Source organism: Entelurus aequoreus, linkage group LG04 (genome assembly GCF_033978785.1).
Source record: "Entelurus aequoreus isolate RoL-2023_Sb linkage group LG04, RoL_Eaeq_v1.1, whole genome shotgun sequence".
Classification (NCBI taxonomy): domain Eukaryota; kingdom Metazoa; phylum Chordata; class Actinopteri; order Syngnathiformes; family Syngnathidae; genus Entelurus; species Entelurus aequoreus.
Window position 1 is genome coordinate 22,395,463 of NC_084734.1, and position 13,223 is coordinate 22,408,685.

Below are 13,223 nucleotides of genomic sequence, written 5' to 3' on the forward strand. Positions count from 1 at the left end.
TTTAAACCACCTCGGATACTATATCATTTTGAAAATGAGAGTCGAGAACGCAAAATGGACATTCACAGTGACTTTTATCTCTACGACAATCGGCGAAGCTCTTTAGCTACTGAGTTAACGTGATAGCATCTGGCTCAAATGCAGATAGAAACAAAATAAATAAATCCCTGACTGGAAGGATAGACAGAAGATCAACAATACTATTAAACCATGTACGTGTAACTACACGGTTAATAATTCTCAGCCTGGCAAAGCTTAACAATGCTGTTGCTAACGACGCTGAAGCTAACTTAGCAACTTAGCAACCGGACCTCACAGAGCTATGATAAAACATTAGCGCTCCACCTACGCCAGCCAGCCCTCATCTGCTCATCAACACCCGTGCTCACCTGCGTTCCAGCGATCGATGGCGCGACGAAGGACTTCACCCGATCACAGATGCGGTTGGCGGCTAGCGCGTCTGCTATCCAAGTAAGTCGTCCTTGTTGTGTTGCTACAGCCAGCCGCTAATACACAGATCCCACCTACAACTTTCTTCTTTGCAGTCTCCATTGTTCATTAAACAAATTGCAAAAGATTCTACAACACAGATGTCCAGAATACTGTGGAATTATGAAATGAAAACAGAGCTATTTTGTATTGGCTTCAATGGGCTACCGATACTCCTGTTTCACTGGCTACGTCACGCGCATACGTCATCATCCAAAGGCGTTTTCAACCGGAAGTTTAGCGGGAAATTTAAAATTGCACTTTATAAGTTAACCCGGCCGTATTGGCATGTGTTGCAATGTTAAGATTTCATCATTGATATATAAACTATCAGATTGAGTGGTCGGTAGTAGTGGGTTTCAGTAGGCCTTTAAACTTCAGTTGTTGAGCTATTTGTTTGCCATGTAGCCTATTGTTATTACTCAAAAAAATGCATTCATTTGAATCTAAGTTTGAGTCACATAGTATCGTTTCACAAAAAAAGGCCAAACCAATCACCACGCTGATAAGGGTGAAGACGAAAAGTTTGGCCGGTAGTTTCAGAAAATGTGCCACCCATAAAACTTTGCTACACAACGCTACTCCGCATACACATGAACACTAAAGGTTTCCTCAGACAAAATAACCATAGCGATTAAGGTTAAAAAGGTTGCTGTATTGTGGATTCTTTTCAGCATTATTTTGCAAACCAGGAAACATAGAAATGAGGCTATTATCAGGAAGAAGTATGTCATGCCTGCGTACAATATCACAACAATAGGCAATCATATGGTTATTGTCAGTACTATCAGAAAACAAAGACTAAAACCAACTACAACCATAGCTGTATTGTGGTTTCTTTTTAGCATTATTTTGAATACCACGAAACAAACCAAAACAAAGACGGTATGAACATTGAATAACCTAAAATGTGTCTATACCAGTGGTGCTCACATTTTCTGAAAATGCTGTCCAAATCCGTCCATTAGTTACGTTAATAACTATCGCAAATGGTTGCATTTTTTTTATGAAGCAGCACATTTTTTTGTAACACTGTCCCTGCCAACAAGGTGTCCCTTATTTTTTTTTTTCAGGAAATTGGCAACCCTAGCTAGCAGTGGCATTTAGCACTGCAACGCGTTACTCCTAAGATCAGTCGGGCACCTGCACACCTACGAGTAACCTACAGGCATATTAATTTATGAATCTCAACCTGGAACTGCGCTTACCTTATATTGGATTACAATTCTAATTTTTCTTTGAGTACATTCATCACACAGTTTGTGAAAAAAGCTTTGGCAGGAGTCATTAATCATAGGGAAATATATGTAACTGGTCAATTTACATCACAGTTTATGTTATGTTATGTTATGTTATTTTCATTTATTATGCGCCCCCCAACCAACTGTTACATCAGCCCGGGGCGCAGCCCGACTGGAGAAACAAAAAAACAGAAACAGAGACTGAGACACACAAAGGAATCTAAACTAAACATTTAAGACTCACAATGAAAACATAGATTAAAAGTCATCTGCGGTAAAAAGGTGAGTTTTAAGCCGTGCTCTAAAAGAGTCCAGAGTGGTGGCGGACTTAATACTCAGGGGGAGCTTATTCCACAACCTAGGTGCCATCACTGAGAAAGCACGGTCTCCCCTTGTCACTAGGTTTGACCGTGGGACCTTCAGGGTCATCTGGTTGTCTGATCTAAGGCAACGACCCAGCCTGGAGCTGGTGGGTTGGTCCAGGAGATCTTTAATATAAGCTGGGGCGAGACCATTGAGCGCTTTGAAGACGAACATGACGATCTTAAATTTCACTCTACACTTCACTGGGAGCCAGTGAAGGGAGGAGAGGATGGGAGAAATATGTTCCCTCATTTTTGCGCCTGTCACCAGCCTGGCAGCCGCATTTTGTACTAGCTGCATGCTATGGATGGTCTTGTTGGTGACCCCAGCATAAAGGGCATTGCAATAGTCCAGTCTAGAAAAAATAAGCATTAACACGACCCTCCGTAGGTCACTGGGGGAGAGGAAAGACTTGATCTTGGCTATGGTGCGTAGTTGGAAAAAACAGGATTTCACCACAGATTTCACTTGTTTGTCAAACTTGAGGTCTGGGTCGAATATGACCCCAAGGTTTTTGACATGGGGTTTTTCAAGAGTGGCCAAACTTCCCAAATTCTTTCTGATCTGACTGACCGAGGTGGAGTTGCCAAACAGAAGAATTTCACTCTTGGTGTCATTGAGCTGCAGGAAGCTTTGTGACATCCACTCCTTTATGTCCCGCAAGCAGTCTTTCAAAAGGTCCAGCCCAGAGGGATCATCTGTCTTGAGTGGAAGATAGATTTGAGTATCATCAGCGTAGCAGTGAAAGGAAATTTTATGGCGATGAATGACTTGGCTGAGTTTAGTGATTCAAACTTGTCATGTTTGGTTCAGTTAAAAGAAACTCTGGAGTGTCTGGCATGCTGGTAATAAATGGAATTCAAATGTTTAGTATTGAAAATGATTTTATTTTGAAACCGAAAGTTAAAAGTTTGAATTTATATCCATATTTGTTTTGTTTTTTTTTCCTTTGATGTGCCTGCAAGAGTGGCAGCACATCACAGTAGCTCCTTTGACTTCCTTCATTTTACTTTATTTTTGGTGTTCTTCTCAACTGTTCTTGCTTTTTTTATCACTTATCTTTTCCATAAACCACTAATTATGGTTCTTGGGCGTTTTTGTGTGTTTTCGTTACTTTTCTTTTCGGGCCGTTTTGTGTTTGGCTTTTATCAGTTGAGCACCCGGCCCTTTGTTTACACACGCGAGGAGCTGTTTGCGCTCTCCTTTCACCCAGCGCTATGGGGATCACGGCCGGACATTACCGTGGAACTACGGAAAAAGCGCCAGGGATGCCGTGCAGGCAAAAAGATGAAGGCGCAGAGATTTTGAACAATTTCCCTTGTAGATCAATAAAATTTGTCTCAGTCTAAGTCTATCAGTGAATTCAAAATATTCATTCATTTTTTTTCCAGGGTTGAATATAATTTGGATTCACACTTAAAATTATTTTGAATGAATTTGGTATTTTCATCTTTCACTTTCATCTATTTTGATATTTTTACGATGTACATTTTTTTTACCCCAGATTCAAATGAGCCAGATTATGCGTTTCAACAAACAAGCTTTAAATTCCCGTTACTGTCACGGCGCGGTCTCGTACCCGCAATTCTCCCGCGGCTAGTTCTCCCAGCACTCAGGCTGGCAGTATGCCGGGATACACCCACACAACGACGCAGCTGCAGACTATCGGCAATCAGCGCACCTGGCAATAATCAGAGCGCCAGCATAAAGACCAGTCGACCCTTGGAGCCTACGTCGGAACGTTGTTAACTCATTGCAGTAAGCATTACGTCTCTGGCTTCCCTCCTGTTGTCCTTGCTATCGCTCTCCTCGTCCTCCTTGTTCCCTCGTCTCATGTTCCTTGTTTCCCCCGCAGTACCAGTCTTGTTCTGTGTGCTCAAGCTCTGTGCCTCGACCTCCCTCCGGACTTAGGACTGCCTCCCTCGATCCTCGACCCTCGCTTGAACACAGACCTTGTCGCTTCTCTCCTGCCCTCGACCACCTGCCTGCTTACGGACATCCTTTTTGCCTCGCCCTTTTGGACTGCTGAAGGATTCATTCAACATGCACTTACAACATCGTCTGGTAATATTCACATGGTTAAAATCACACATAGTCCTGCAACAAACACATAGAGTAGCATACACCTCCCACACACTCATCAAAGGTTACAATAAACCCGGTAACCTGCGCTTCCTCGTGGTGTCGTCTCCCTCCACCCCTTTACGTACATAACAGTTACCAAGTAGAACCGTGAGCTGCGCATGTGCAGTGATCGGCAAAGATCTGGTCTAAAGAGCATGAGGTCTTCAGTGTCCTTTTGGACTACACATTTAAAAACAAGAGCTTAGAGTAGTTAGTGTTATAATAATAATAATAGTAATATTATAATACAATTCTAATTATTATAATATTAATAATAGTTGTATTTAGCATTAATGTTTAGATTCAGCATTAACATTTATATCTACATTAGATTTGACATTTTTATAATAGTTAACATTATACTGTATTTAACGTTTAGATTTAGATTTAAAAATTTTGGATTTTAGATTGGATTAAACTCGCAACCCTGAAGGGAATACGCGGTAGAAAATGGATGGATGGATGAATGAAAGGTGCCATATGCAATAATGTGGCCAGAAATAGTACTGCAATCACGGTCAAAATGCTGTAGTCCCCTCCCCCTCTCCCTGACTGAGGTTGCCAGATACGCAGCCAAATCCAGCTCGATAGACTGAACTACTCCAAGGAACTTCAAACTTCCACTGCCTCTTACTAGGGATTGAGGTGCTGGGACCATAATAGCTGAATAGACAAGCCTTTTGTCAATAACAAATCTCTAACCAACACATTTTACATATAAATTAGACTATTTTCGGGAAGAAGTACGTCATGCCCGCGTACAATATCACAACAAATGGTAATCATATGGTTATTGTCAGTACTATCAGAAAACAAAGACTAAAACCAACTACAACCAGTGCTAGCCATGGTTATACTGTTAAAAATAAGTAGAGCATGCTTAGAAACCAAAACTAAAGCGGAGACATTTTACCAAGGTCATCATCGGCGGTCACTCGAACGAGTATGACGATTCTCCTGGTAGGGGTGTATCCCTTCATGGAGGATGCCTGTGCGTGACTTTGTTTTACGTGGGGAGACTGGTGCACAGACAGTCACCACACGATCCTGGACAGAATTGGGTCAGGGTCCAGTGGCATGGAGTCCAAGACGACTGGGGACCCCTTTCTGCTGCAGCCTTCTTCCGCCATCGCAGCTGTTGTGGTCGTTCTTAAATATACCGTCTTCTGCCTGCTCCGCCGTTGAGGTCCCCATGTGGCCCGACCGGGCACAGCCCGAAGAGGCAACGTGTGTACCCCCTCCAATGGGCTCACCACCCATAGCAGGGGCCATAGAGGTCGGGTGCAATGTGAGCGGGGCATCAGCCAAAGGCAGGGCACTTGGCGGTCCGATCCTCGGCTACAGAAGCTAGCTCTTGGGACGTGGAACGTCACCTCGCTGGGGGGAAAGGAGCTTGAGCTAGTGCGCGAGGTGGAGAAGTTCCGGCTAGATATAGTCGGACTCACTTCGACGCACAGCAAGGGCTCTGGAACCAGTTCTCTCGAGAGGGGCTGGACTCTCTTCCCCTCTGGCGTTGCCAGCAGTGAGAGGCAACGGGCTGGGGTGGCAATTCTTGTTGCCCCCTGGCTCAGAGCCTGCACGTTGGAGTTCAACCCAGTGGATGAGAGGGAAGCTTCCCCCCGCCTTCGGGTGGGGGGACGGGTTCTGACTGTTAATTGCACTTACGCGCCAAGCGGCAGCTCAGAGTACCCACCCTTTTTGGATTCACTCGAGGGAGTACTTGAGAGTGCTCCCCCGGGTGATTCCCTCGTTCTACTGGAGGATTTCAACACTCATATTGGCAATGACAGTGAAACCTGGAAAGGCTTGATTGGGAAGAATGGCCGTACGGATCTGAACCCGAGTGATGTTTTGTTATTGGACTTTTGTGCCCGTCACAGATTGTCCATAACGAACACCATGTTCAAACATAAGGGTGTCCATATGTGCACTTGGCACCAGGACACTCTAGGCCGCAGTTCCATGATCAACTTTGTAGTTGTGTCATCAGATTTGCGGCCTCATGTTTTGGACACTTGGGTGAAGAGAGGGCGGAGCTTTCTACCGATCACCACCTGGTGGTGAGTTGGCTGCGATGGTGGGGGAGGATGCCGGACCGACCTGGCAGGCCCAAACGCATTGTGAGGGTTTGCTGGGAACGTCTGGCAGAGTCTCCTGTCAGAGATAGTTTCAATTCCCACCTCCGAAAGAACTTTGAACATGTCACGAGGGAGGTGCTGGACATTGAATCCGAGTGGACCATGTTCCGCACCTCTATTATCGAGGCGGCTGATTGGAGCTGTGGCCGCAAGGTAGTTAGTGTTATAGAGCTTTTGGAAAAGAACATGATTTATTAATGCCTTTTGACATATCAGGGACATTTAATGATGACATGACATGACATTTTTACATAAGGCACCTTTAACATTTATATTTAACATTTAGATTCACTATTTATTTAAGGAGTTAAATTTAAGAACCATGCGCTAAATATTCAAAATATATCCACAAAAAATTGTGATTGCATTTTTACAATCGACACCAAAAAACAAATGTGCATTAAACAGGTGGACCAAGACCTCCTGTGTGAGTAAAATGTGAACTTGGCATACACCAAATATATGGAGTCATGCTAGAAGGACAGAAAAAAAAGCATACAGAAATTGCAAATATGTAAGAGAAAATGCATAAGATGTACTGTCTGCTGTTTGCTTTTCCTCTGTTCTTTCAAATCCTATCTCAAGAGCTTTTTGTGACATCTAATCTGGTAGCTATAACAGAATACAAACATATATTCAACCCAACAGAGTGCATTGTGGTACGGAATATTTAACTAATGTCACATAATATGTCACAAAGTCTTCCCAATCAAGTTACCGCGTTTTCCGGACCATAGGGCGCACTGTCGATGAATGGTCTATTTTCGATCTTTTTTCATATATAAGGCGCAGCGGATTATAGGGCGCATTAAAGGAGTCATATTATTATTTATTTATTACAAAATTGAAAACATTTCCTTGTGGTCTACATAACATGTCATGGTGGTTCTTTGGTCAAAATGTTGCATAGATGATATTTTACAGATCATCTTCGAGCTGCTTTCTGACAGTCGCTTCAGGATGCGCCGTTTTGTGGGCGGTCTTCTTTACGTGGCTCACCTTCGACAGCATCTTCTACCTGTCATCTTTGTTGCAGCGGTGTGGCGTGCAAAGACGGGAGTGGAAGAAGTGTCAAAAGATGGAGCTAACTGTTTTAATGACATTCAGACTTTACTTGAATCAAAAACGGAGCAGTGTTTTCACGGAACTTTCTAATAACTAAAGTTCTTTGGGTGAATAATGTAAACTCACTACACCGGTATGTTTTAGCGCTTTCATGGCAAGTTTACTGACAGATATAAGTAAGAACTTTACACTACTTTATATTAGAAATGGCAACAGCTGAGGATGAATACTACATAATAAAATAGAGAAAAATAAGATGCTTATCGACCATGATGTCAGCACGGACTACAAAGGCAGAACCGTGCAATTTTTCAAGATTAATGCAGATCCCAAATACAGATCAGCAGGTACCAGAAGGTAAGAACATTTGCTTTTGCATAATATTGCGAAACAAAACGCCAGATAATATGTCCTACCTTATACACACACCATAACAATACTCGTATGTTTAATGCGCCGACAATCTATCAAGCGGTGCGGCTTCATACCTTACCAAAGTCGTACTTAAAAATTGTAATAGATTTTTGAGCACCGTGTGTAATGTTCTATATTTTCAATGGAACATATAAAATGTTGGTGTTGTTTACATGAGTCATATTGCCATCATATTGCAGTCTACACACATCTCTTATGTATGACTGCCATCTACTGGTCACACTTATCATGACACCATGCACCAAAAAAATTGCTTCGAGGTCGGTAAACACAACCAGAATTATGCCGTACATTAGGCGCACCAGGTTATAAGGCGCACTGTCAAGTTTTGAGGGAAAAAAAATATTTTAAGTGCGCCTTATCGTCCGGAAAATACGGTACGTACTTCGTGGAAAATGATCTCCCATGATGAGGGTATGGAATGTTACACCCGCGATAATACACATATGTTTAATGCGCCGACAATCCATCAAGTGGTGCAACTTCATAGCTTACCGAAGTCATGCTAAAAACATTTTGACAGCTTTTTGAGCGCCATGTGTAATGTTCTATATTTTCAATGGAACATATACAATGTTAATGTTGTTTACTTGAGTCATATTGCCATCATGTTGCAATCTATACTTGTCTCTTATGTATGACTGCCATCTACCGGTCACACTTATCATGACACCATGTACCAAAAAAAAATGCTTCGAGGTTAGTAAGCACAACCAGAATTATGCCGTTCATTGGGCGCACCAAGTTTAAGGCGCACTGTTGAGTTTTGAGGAAAAAAAACAATTTTATGTGCGCCTTATAGACCGGAAAATACGTTACATACTACATGGAAAATTATCTCCCATGATGAAGGTCTGGAAAGTAACACCCGCGATAATACTCGTATGTTTAATGCGCCGACAATCCACCAAGCGGTGCGGCTTCATAGCTTACCGAAGTCGTACTAAAAACATTTTGACAGCTTTTTGAGCGCTTTGTGTAATGTTCTATATTTTCAATGGAACATATAAAATGTTGGTGTTGTTTACTTGAGACATATTGCCATTAGAGATGTCCGATAATGGCTTTGTTGCCGATATCAGATATTCCGATATTGTCCAACTCTTAATTACCAATTCCGATATTAACTGATACCGATATATACAGTCGTGGAATCAACACATTATTATGCCTAACTTTGTTGTGATGCCCAGCTGGAAATGTGTTTGTCATTCTTGTTTGGTGTGGGTTCACAGTGTGGCGCATATTTGTAACAGTGTTAAAGTTGTTTAAACGGTCACCTTCAGTGTGACCTGTATGGCTGTTGACCAAGTATGCCTTGCATTCACTTGTGTGTGTGAAAAGCCGTAGATATTATGTGATTGGGCCGGCACGCAAAGGCAGTGCCTTTAAGGTTTATTGCCACTCTGTACTTCTCCCTACGTCCTACGGCGTTTAAAAAAGTCATACATTTTACTTTGTGAAACCGATACAGATAATTTCCGATATTACATTTTAAAGCATTTATCGGCCAATAATATCGGCAGTCCGATATTTTCGGACATCTCTAATTGCCATCATATTGCAGTCTACACATGTCTCTTATGTATGACTGCAACCTACCGGTCACACTTATCATGACACCAAGTTCCAAAAAAAATTGCTTCGAGGTCGGTAAGCACAACCAGAATTATGCCGTAAATAGGGCACACTGTCGAGTTTTGAGAAAGAAAAAAAAAGATTTTAAGTGCGCCTTATAGTCTGGAAAATACGGTATGTGTATCATTTGGTGTCAGTACAAAATAATGCTAATTATCTTTGTTGCCACATTACCAAAACCCCATATTTAAATTGCACAATTTCCCAGAATTTTAAAGGGTACTTATCTGTTTTTTTTTTATTTATATTGACACATTTTGCGCAGTATATTTGGGTTTCCAGTAAAAATGGCATTCATTCTGCTCAAGCTATATCTAAGCGCGTATGATTTGTTGTGTGGACATACAGCCTCCCCCCCAGTGAAATTCAATCAGTCCCTAAAACCTGACAGGAATGGATAGGCTCTATTAGCTAGGTTTAGGTGGCCCAGGGCGCCTTGTAACTAGTGCTATTAATCCATATCGTTGGTCTACACCAAGGTGCTAGACCTTGTCAGACAAGAACCCCCTGACTTGAAAAGGATTGTTTCTGGTAATGGATACAGATCTTCGGAGAAGACTTTGACAGGGCAATTGTCGGCGGTTGATGATTCTTTCTTAGCCCAGGCGGAATAATGACGCATGTGACCGGCACGTGTCCCGAAGGAGGCGACGGTATGTTTTATCAGTCACAAAAAATAAGAAGGAAGCATGTTTCGGTGCATTTCAATATCTCCCTCAAGGGGAGAAGAATGACATGGGCAGGCCCTTTGATGAGCACCAACACCACAAGGTCTTTGTCTGCCAGATATCCAGTCTTGAAAGGGAGACACTGGGCTTAACCACTGTACATTAGCAATTTAGATATTCAACATGAAAAATATCGTTTGGGCATTTGCATCTCAAAGGCGCAAGAAATAATTTTGGGAATTGGTAGTATTTTTTATTTTTTTTTATCCTCGTCTCTTCTTCCTTCTATTATTTACCGGTGAAACTCAGAAAACCCTGTATCTTTTACTATAAAAAAAAAGAAAAAAAAGACTGTATTGCTGGAAGTGTTTCACGTTTCTGCATGATTTATTCAAAAGGTTACGCTGACATTCTTATTGATGTAAAACAAAAGGATGGAAATGTAATTTTCACATCATTGATGCTGCTGCCGTATGATTACAGATCTATTGTCTCGTCCTTGGGGAGCACATTCGTGGCTAAATTAAAAACACATTGAGATGAGAGGGTTCTAATTTAAAAGGATCACCACGTTAGATATTTAGATTCAAAATAAATATCTACAAAATGCATTATTTTGCCTATTTGTGACGCAATCATAGAAAGAACCGACAAGGAAAACGAAATAAACATGTTAGTGTTAGAGATTTCCGATAATGGCTTTTTTGCCGATATCCGATATTCCGATATCGCCCAACTCTTAATTACCGATTCTGATATTAACCGATACCGATATATACAGTCGTGGAATTAACACATTATAATGCCTAATTTTGTTGTGATGCCCCGCTGGATGCCCCCATGAATTGATTAACGTGGACCCCGACTTAAACAAGTTGAAAAACGTATTCGGGTGTTGCTGTTAGGATCCGCTGCTCGGATCACAGTTTGTTTGTTTTCTTGTCAAATGTGTTTTCAGCACCTTCAGTTTTTTTAGTTTTTGTTGCAATGACAGCAGATTGCTCACACCTGCCTCTGGTTAGTGTTCGGGACGCGCACCTGTTGCCCGGGTGCTAATCAGAGGGCTATTTAGTCTATGCGCTGGCCTCACTCGGTCTGGCTTGCTAGTTTGCTTTCATACAACAGTTGACGACGTTCGATTCCTGCTAAGTTACTGCTAGCTCCCACGCTAGCACATTTAGTTTTTGCCTCTTGTGCTATGTGCACGTCTTTGTTTTTTCCTGCTATGATTTGTGCTTAAATAAATCATTTTCCTACCTGCACGCTGTGTCCGAGCCGTCTGCATCCTGGGAGAACAACCGTGCACCACGATGCGACCCCGTCGTTACAGTTACCATTTAGTGGTCAATTGTACGGAATATGTACTGTACTGTGCAATTTACTAATAAAAGTCTCATTCAATCAATCAATGCATTAAACAATGTAACAAGGTTTTCCAAAATAAATCAACTCAAGTTATGGAAAAAAATGCCAACATGGCACTGCCATATTTATTATTGAAGTCACAAATTGCATTATTTTTATTAACATGCCTCAAAACAGCAGCTTGGAATTTGGGACATGCTCTGCCTGAAAGAGCATAAGGAAGTTGAGGTGGGCGGGGTTGAGGGTGTATATTGTAGCATCCCAGAAGAGTTAGTGCTGCAAGGGGTTCTGGGTATTTGTTCTGTTGTGTTTATGTTGTGTTACGGTGCGGATGTTCTCCCAAAATGTGTTTGTCATTCTTGTTTGGTGTGGGTTCACAGTGTGGCGCATATTTGTTACAGTGTTAAAGTTGTTTATACGGCTACCCTCAGTGTGACCTGTATGGCTGTTGACCATGTATGCTTTGCATTCACTTGTGTGTGTGAAAAGCCGTAGATAGTATGTGATTGGGCAGGCACGCAAAGGCAGTGCCTTTAAGGTTTATTGGCGTTCTGTACTTCTCCCTACGTCTGTGTACCACTCCGTACAGCGACGTTTTAGTCATACATTTTACCTTTAGAAACCGATACCGAAAATTTCCGATATTACAATCGGCAGTCCGATATTATCGGACATCTATAGTTAGTGTTGTCCCGATACCAATATTATGGTAATAGTGATGTATGTTGATACTTTTCAATACCTTTCTAAATAAAGTGGACCTCAAACAAATGGCATTATTGGCTCAATTTTAACTAAAAATCGTACGGTACATTAAACATATGTTTCTTATTGCAATTGTGTCCTTATATAAAATAGTGAACACACTAGACAACTTGTTTTTAGTAGTAAGTAAGCAAACAAAGCCTCCAAATTAGTCTGCTAATGTATGCAGTAACATATTGTGTCATTTATCATTCTATTATTTTGTCATAATTATGAGGGACAAGCTGTAAAAATGGATTAATAATCTACTTGTTCATTTACTGTTAATATCTGCTTATTTTCTGTTTTAACATGTTCTAACTACACTTCTGTTAAAATTTAATTAATCACTTATTTTTCTGTTGTTTTGATGCTTTACATTAGTTTTGGATGATACCACAAATGTAGGTATTGAAATGATACCAAGTAGTTACAGGATCATACATTGGTCATAATTTAAGTCATCATGTGCATATGGACGTATTTCCTGAGTTTATGACTATAATATGAATTAAAAAGAAAAAATATTTTGTGACAATAAAAAACATTGATGTAATCATAGAAAGAACCAACGAGGAAAACGGAATAAAAATGTTAGTGTTGTCCCTATACCAATATTAGGGTAATGGGGTTGTTATTTTGATACCTTTCTAAATAAAGTGGACCTCAAAAAAATTGCATTATTGGCCTTATTTTAACTAAAAATCTTAGGGTACAAGAAACATATGCTTCTTATTGCAATTTTGTCCTTAAATAAAATAGTGAACACACTAGACAACTTGTTTTTAACCACGGATCATGACAACAACAACTAAAATGCATGTTACAATCAAACAGCATGTGTGTAATAAGTACAATACCAACAGTATAAACACTGTGTAGGGTGCCACAAAAGACTTTACTTTAAACTACCGCCATCTAACGTCTGTGGAATTGGAACCGCATTTCTCAAC